Source organism: Brachionichthys hirsutus, chromosome 22, assembly GCF_040956055.1.
Source record: "Brachionichthys hirsutus isolate HB-005 chromosome 22, CSIRO-AGI_Bhir_v1, whole genome shotgun sequence".
In the NCBI taxonomy this organism is placed as follows: domain Eukaryota; kingdom Metazoa; phylum Chordata; class Actinopteri; order Lophiiformes; family Brachionichthyidae; genus Brachionichthys; species Brachionichthys hirsutus.
The window spans coordinates 7825238-7832873 of NC_090918.1; positions in this window are offsets into that span (position 1 = coordinate 7825238).

Here is a 7636-nt window from a genome sequence, read left to right on the forward strand (position 1 = left end):
GAGGTGTATTCCCAGCCGGATGAGTCCATCCGATGGGAATCAGTTGCTATTGTTTTAACAAGGAAAAGAGTTTCATTTCTGATGTTGAGTCGTGGGACCAACCCAATGCTGTGAATTGATTGGCCTCGTAACTTCACTTTTTGGCAGCACGGTGGCACAGTGGTTAGCACTGTTGCCTCACAGCGGAGTTCAAATCCAACTTGCGGCTTTTCTGTGAGGAGATTGCATGTTCCCCCCGTGTCTGCGTGGGTTCTCTCCGGGTTCTCCGGCTTCCTCCCATCACCAAAAACATGCAACTTTAGGTCCAGGTCGTTATTGAAAAAGATAAATAATTCCTGTTTAAAAAAAGGTAAAAAAAAAGAAGATATTTTAAGTTGCCAGCTGTTGAATGTCGCTTTTTTTTCTTTTTTTTTTGCCTGAGCTCCTGATAGCTTCTCACAAGCCCCAGATCTACCATGTGGCGCCAGCCGAACGCCGCTGACACACTGACAAGGCTTGTTTCGCAGACACAAACTGCTGACGTTTTTATTTCCATCCTCCGAACTCTTTTCTCTGGAGCCTTCGAAAGTTAGGGTTAGGGTTAGGGTCATCGTCATTCCCTCTCCTGATCTGTAGACAGTTTTTTTTCTCTCTTCCAACTTGTGGTGACATTCTATAAAGACATTTTACTGAAAGACTTTAAAAAGTAATGGAGTGTTTCATTTACCACAATGAAACCTAATCACACTACGGACAATGCCTTGAATCCATCTGTCCAGTAGTTTTAATAATTCAAGTCGAGACATGGAGCAGGACTCCTTTCGTTCTGCCGTCAGGAAGTACGGTTCATGGGAGGGATTCCTCTCCGGATGGATTTGAGTTTCTGGGTGATCATGAGATGAACATTGCAAAGGCCAACTTTTTCCCCCTCTGGGAAAAGATGTATTTTGACAGATGCTGGTAAATCTTTCAAGAGAATGCTCAATGGGATTTGTTAGGAGGAACTGAAACTATCCATTCTACGGTTGTACTGAATATACAGTTCAGTGTATAATTTTAAGGGCAGCATTTAAAATGATCAAGCCCTTCCCATTGGACCGAACCCATCTGCCGGTCCACGAGTAGTAGCAAAGTAATGTTTCATGGCTATAGATAAATAGAAATAAATCTACCTTTCTTTTCTTTTTTTAGCTCGTCTATAGATTGCAGGCAGACGCTTGGTGTTATTTGTTATTTTCCAAGCAAGTGTGAAAGAGAATTGGTCACCTAGGAGCCTTTTAATGGCGCCGGAATGATGGAGTCATTTAGTTGCACCGCTTTGCATTTCATCACTTCTCTCCGTCAATTACGTTTGATTTACAAGGTGTCTCGGGGATGGTGAATGCGAAGCATCCATTTAGGAGCGGGTGATTACACTAGAGAGAGAGCGAAGATGGCAGGATATATCACTCATTAGCATGGCAGGATGTCCTTCAATTATCCCTTGTCGAATCGGAGTGAGTCATTTCAGCCGTTCGACTTTATCAGGGATGACCTCTCCCTGGTCTGAGTCTGCAGGAGTGCGCGTGGGCTTGCGTAGAAGAAGCTGCATAGCCATTGCGGACGTTATCCAAAGCGATTGTGCTTCCGTACAGGTGGGACTCATCGCTCACCATACCGACCTGTCTTGAGTCTATTTACACAGATGGTTTGTGTTCGCCCCGGGGTCCTATATGAATGTAGTAAAGCTAGCAGAATATGAGAGCTTTGTCTGCAAAGAGTAATGAATAGAGTACACGATGGTTCTGTTCTCTGAGTTACATGACACAGGGTCTCATAAAACAGTTCAAGAGGACGGACCCCCCACCCCACACACACACAAACCAGAGCGCAGAGGTTGCCCAAGTTCTCCAAGATTGCATTATGAGCCCTGATAAATTTGGACCGATAATATTGTGCTAATGGTTTCAGGACAGGACTGGGACAATAAATAAAGAAAGGTAATTACGCCGCTGAAAGCAGGGGTCATAGCTGGTGAGGAGTCGGGCCTTTTATCTGGGAGGAAAAACAGGGCTTCGTAATGAGAGGCGATGGAGTTCGGTGCCGGCCGAGCTTGGTATTCGCGATGACTTTTCCTGTCTTGATAAAACACAGGAATATTTTCTCTTGGCGTGGACGCGTTCGCCTGTTCACACAGCTGGGGCGAATCACCGTGGAGGGATATGCGGTGGCTGAGTCACCCACATGCCACAACACATCTACCGTATCAAAAGGAGACACTCACCAACCGAGCTAAAAATGCAGTTGTGCTTTCACTTGGGTCATAAGGGAGCGATCAATGTTCTCAAATATATATATATGTCCCTCAGTCACGATTTCAGAAAGAATACTATGACTTTATCAATGGAAATAGTGATTTATTCTGCGTCTTTCTTCACTTTGTAGTTTCGGACGGGCTTTTTCCACTACCCCTCAGTTTCCTCTCCACTATTTCCCTGTGAGTGATTAAAGATAATAAAATAATCGTGTAGAAGTCCAGTTTTCCATTAATGGTAGAACTAAAGGACTGGAAATATTTTCAGTGTAAAAGTACAACTGCTTTTACTCATCCTCGAACTGCATGTAAGGGGAAGCAGTTTAATGCTTGTATACTTTAGAAGGCAATACTTAAAAAATAATATGTTTAAAAATGTGTATTTCCGACTGCAATACGACTACTGGAACTTAAGTTCTAACGTTAGTCAAGAGGGTTGATATTTGCCTAACATTACAAAAGTCTAAACTACCGGCATAAATGTATTTCAGCCATGAGATTCCTCAGGGATCGTTTCTGCATGCAATCAATTAAAAGAGCGATTCTTAACAAAGAAAGAAGACGCTTTATATGCGTCCTCATGTGTGATGTCATCTGTCTGTCGATGTCTCTTCCTCTTCCTATTTAACCACGCGTGTTCTTGGAAGCAAATGTGAGCCACATTAAAGCCGACTCCTCCGCCGGGCGGTAATGTGAGCACCGGCCGGTTAGTTTTATATATTTCACAAGCGTGTAAATATTTAATAGAAGAGCCGGCTTAGAGTGCTGTGTCACCGCTCCTGCCCCCCTCGGCCATACAGAGGCAGAGACGGAGAGCAATGCCGAGAGAAATTCCTCCCGACAGGAGAAATCTTTTCTGATCTTGATCTAAATCCATAATGTACAGGAATGGATGGCTCTATTCTTTTATGTTACTAAATGCCAGCCCATTAACTTTGAAAAAACAATCCGGAGTGTTAGCCCTGAAGATGGGAACTTTTGTTCCAGAAACAGAAAGCTGTACATGTATTCCAAAATATAAAGGAAGACTGTGTTCCACCCTCAAAACCAAGTGTGTGTACATCAGTCACATTTGTTAGAGTTAAAATGCAGGAATCCTGCCATTTTGAAACTTTAAAAAGTTACATTTGGTTTGCATTCACCAACTTAATCCCGGTTGCATGAAAGTGGCCTCGATGTAAAGCTTGGGGACACAAACAAAAAACATTCCCATCTAATTAGGTTCTACTTTCATTTTGGTGACTTAGCAGAGTTGCAAATGTTCTTGGAGAGCTCTCAGAGGCTCTATTCATTTTAGAGGTGTGGAGGAGGCCTCCCTTATTTGGCCATGTAGAGGGAATAATGAGCTCCTCCGCTTTTGTCTCAGTCCAGCTCCGGATTTAAGTCCTCCCCCAACAAAACGCCGGTCACAAATGTTTTTTTTAAAAATTTACATATACATACAACCTAGAGGAATCCTTCAGGTCTTGGATTAGTCCACCCCCCACTCACTTCAAAATGTCTATTGGTTTCTTTCGCTTCGATGACTTATGTTGATCCTCCTTTAGACTCCGACAAGTCGGGGGTCTTTCATCCCAAAGTTTGAAGTCACTCAGTCATTCATTTGTAACATGTTGATGTTTACCGTGATTTTAAAACGCCTGTTCATACGTTGTGTATATTTTTATCATTCCCTTCAAAAGAAGAGTTTACGATTCTTCTCCGGACGTCATTTTATGAATCAGTGTAATGTTTCAGTCAAATTTCCTCACTTCCTGATCTGCCTCACAACACAGTCATCCTCTGGACAACATCTGTGCGAGGCAACGCTCTACCGGAGAGCTCATTACAGGAAGACGGATGGAAACGCGTCAGCAATGAATAAATATGCCTATCAATTTCTTTTGGCCCTCCCTCGTTGCAACAGATGTTGCATCTCGGGATTTTTTTTTTTTTAACATTTATTCTCTCTGAGGAGGCAATATGGTTCCCCTTTTGTTTGTTTATCCACTCTTTCCGTACTCGTCTTGAGTGGATGCGGAAACTGGATGTGAAACCGCCTGCGTGCATGTGTAGGTGGAAGACCGTGCTAAAAGAGATTACCCGAGCTTCGTCATGCACACGATGGGGTTGCATGACCCCTTTGTAAACCTGGAGGCTCACCTCTGACCTTTCTGAGAAGCGATGAAATGAGGGGAAGCCTCCCATTTCCCGCCGCCGGGGTTGGAGGACTCTTCTGTTGCGGCGGAAGCATCCTCAATGTGCTCTAGAATGGCTTTTTAATGCAACCGCCACTTTGTTTGAAGGAGGGGAATGGGGCAAAAAGAGCAGAAGCAGGTGTTGATTGGATGGATGATGAATTAGGGGTCTGATTTTATAGGTTTGGTGAAGATTTGACCTGTAATGAGCTCAAAGTCTGTGTCTGTAATCACATTTCTGCCAGACTTTTTTGCTATCACAGTGTCAAAATTGTTCCCTTTGTCTGGATTTTGGACATTTTAGAATTGAGTTGACACTTTCACATTTTACACAGACGCACTTCCAGGCTTCCTATACTGTGATATATTGCTTATTGTACAGCTCTCACAGACACAGGCAGGCGTTTACAGAGTTACAATAACGATCGCCAACACAGCCATCGCCAACCAACGCTTTATTTTTTATTTTTTTTGTTTCTTTCCCATGCTGACACACTCAGGTAAGTATTTAATTGTGACACAGCCCTTACAGGTCTGGTGATTTATTGGGTGATCTTCCTGTTTTATAAGCAAGTATGTGCCATGAAAAAGTCCAGAGTTGCGTAGTTATCTCTTTATTGCGAAAGGAGGTCTTTTGCAATAAAAGCAGTCACTATAACACACGTGTGCTGGTGTTTCACAGTTTTTCGCTCCTCATTGCTGTTGTGTCTTCATAAATGTGATTGGGTCATGGGTTACTGTCAGAGAAGAAGAGGCTGCAAACCTTGGCCTTGGTTCACATGCCGAGGAAAAACTAACGGAAATGCAGTGAGATCACCCGCGACTTGCTGCTGTTCTTCCTCTTACCCCTCCACCCATCCACCGGTGGCTATATCGCTCACCTTTTTCCTCTCCCACATGTCCTGGACACTTTATCTGCTGAGTCAGGAAGCTGCTCCGTTGACCTCCTGCGACAAGCGGCGGGAAGTGCTGTTTGGGAACAGGAAGCGAATAGGAAGTGATGCATGAAGGAAGCGATGAACGGTCACGCCTTGAAACAGTCGTTGGTAGCCCGGCGCTGGCATTGGCGATGGTCTCGGGGAACACTGGGGTCGTTCAGGAAGGAAGCGCTAAAAGCGAGGCAAAGCCAAAGGGCAGCGCTTGCTACGTTCAGGATGGGACATTTATGAAGTTCTCTCTTGAACAAACATCCGGCATCGTGTTACCGTAATCATTTTCTCCAACGCGCACACTCACAAAGAGCTCTCCATACCGGCGGATGAAGACGCCATCATATCAGTAACAGCACATTGACACTCCGCCGCTCACAGACCTGTTTGACGCCTATCCCCTGTCCGCCGTGTCCTCATAAGCAGGGTGTCTGATGTCCTCTTCTATTTTTGCCAGCAGGCGCTGAAAGCCTCTGGAAGCTCCTTGTCAATGGCCATCTCATTCCACCGCCAACGGCGTGTCACCATTTATTAAGTCGTCATTACTCAGCGCCGCTCCGGCTGCTGCGGTACTGGGGGGGGGGTCGCAAATAGATCAGTGAGGATAGGTCGTACTGTTGCTGCACTCCCTAAAGGGCAACCCGTGAAGGCGTGTTCCAGCACGTCTCACTCTGTCGCCGTAGATCGATGCAGGTAGCCAGACCGCCATCAGTTTAGGCGGTACAGATAAATGGGAGGGAGGTTGCTGATTGGGGCAGAGGTCGATGGAGACAGGCCGGGTTTTAGAGGAGGGTACTTTCCTGTGTCTGTCCACAAGTCTTTTTGTTTTGGGCCAACAGATAAAAAAGCTTTTTAGACGATGGCGATGAGATACGAGGACGGTGAGCGCCACGGTTGTGGAAGCTAATGCGCGATGGAAGACACGTTGTCGGGATCCAAAAACACCCTCAGAGCAACTTAAACAAAGAGGTCAAGTAAAGAGGTTCTACGATTGTTAAAAGGAAAGCAGATTTGATTTCACGCATTGTTTTCTTTCCAAATGTTTTGGGTGTGCTTAATGCATGTGAAGAAATATAAAAGACAGTTTGTGGCTCCAGGAGGAGTATGAAATGACAAACTGCCTTCGGTGCAGCATGAGATGAGGAAAACTAAGTTAAAAATGAAGTAAAAAGCCCAGTTTGGTCTCATTGTAAAACAATGTTCTGTAAAACAACTCCGGAGATCAGGGATTTGGTGACGTAACTAAAATAAATGCTTTTGAGGCAATAAAAATATAAGCTTTTAAAAGATTTTCCTGGTTTTAAACGAATCAACAATTTAAATGGATCATTTAAGTAGCTTTATAAAGTTGTAACCGTGTAAGAAAACACAGGAGAACTCCCCAGGAAAAGAGTTGAAGCCAGGAAAATTGGTCTATAAACTGATTGATGTCTTCTGTTTAATATTTCATTTAGTTTAATTAGATAACTTTGGTTTAATAGAGCTTCCTGGCCATGTCTGCCCTTTCTCGATCTCATTAATTAACTCAGTAGTGTTTTGCACCGATGAGAACAATTGGCCAAAAGGTAGAAAGAAAATTAGAACCACAGTGTAAAAAAGAAAAAAATGAATTAACCTTTAAAAAGGATGGTGCAAACCTTTCTTTAAAATACATATCAGAGAATGGCTGTGACTAAAATTTCAAAGAACACTCAATCAGGCACAAAACACCAGAAGGGATTTTATTTACTGGGAATACTAGAATATGATGGTACCCACGTTTCACGCTCGCTCGCTAAACTCACCGTACCAGGTTGTTTTCTTCGGTGTCCTGAGGTGTTTTAGTTGACACATCAGCACTCCTGCTTATCAAAGCTTCTATCACCTCAGCACTGCTATGGTCACCCTCTGAGAGGCAGCCCAATCACGCACAGTCACCTGCGAAGGCCTAGCAGGGGTCGCGAGGGGGAGGAGGAGGAGGCGAGGCTGTTGTTGACCTGCCCCGCTGATGTGAATGACTTAACCAGATACAGAATCCCTCTCAGACGCCGCAGTTTAACCAGCAGCATGTGTTCTGCTTAACCGGCTGATTTCATCTGGATCAGCCGAAACGCAGACTTTAAAGCCATATAATCTGTGGGAAAGTGGTGACTCATAATTTACGTGCAATATTCCTCATAACTCTTTTAAAGCCATGCAAATAAATATCCCATTCTCTAAAGACAACATGTCGGGAATTAGTGGGGGAAAGCCGCATCGAGAAAATACCTTTTTTTCTT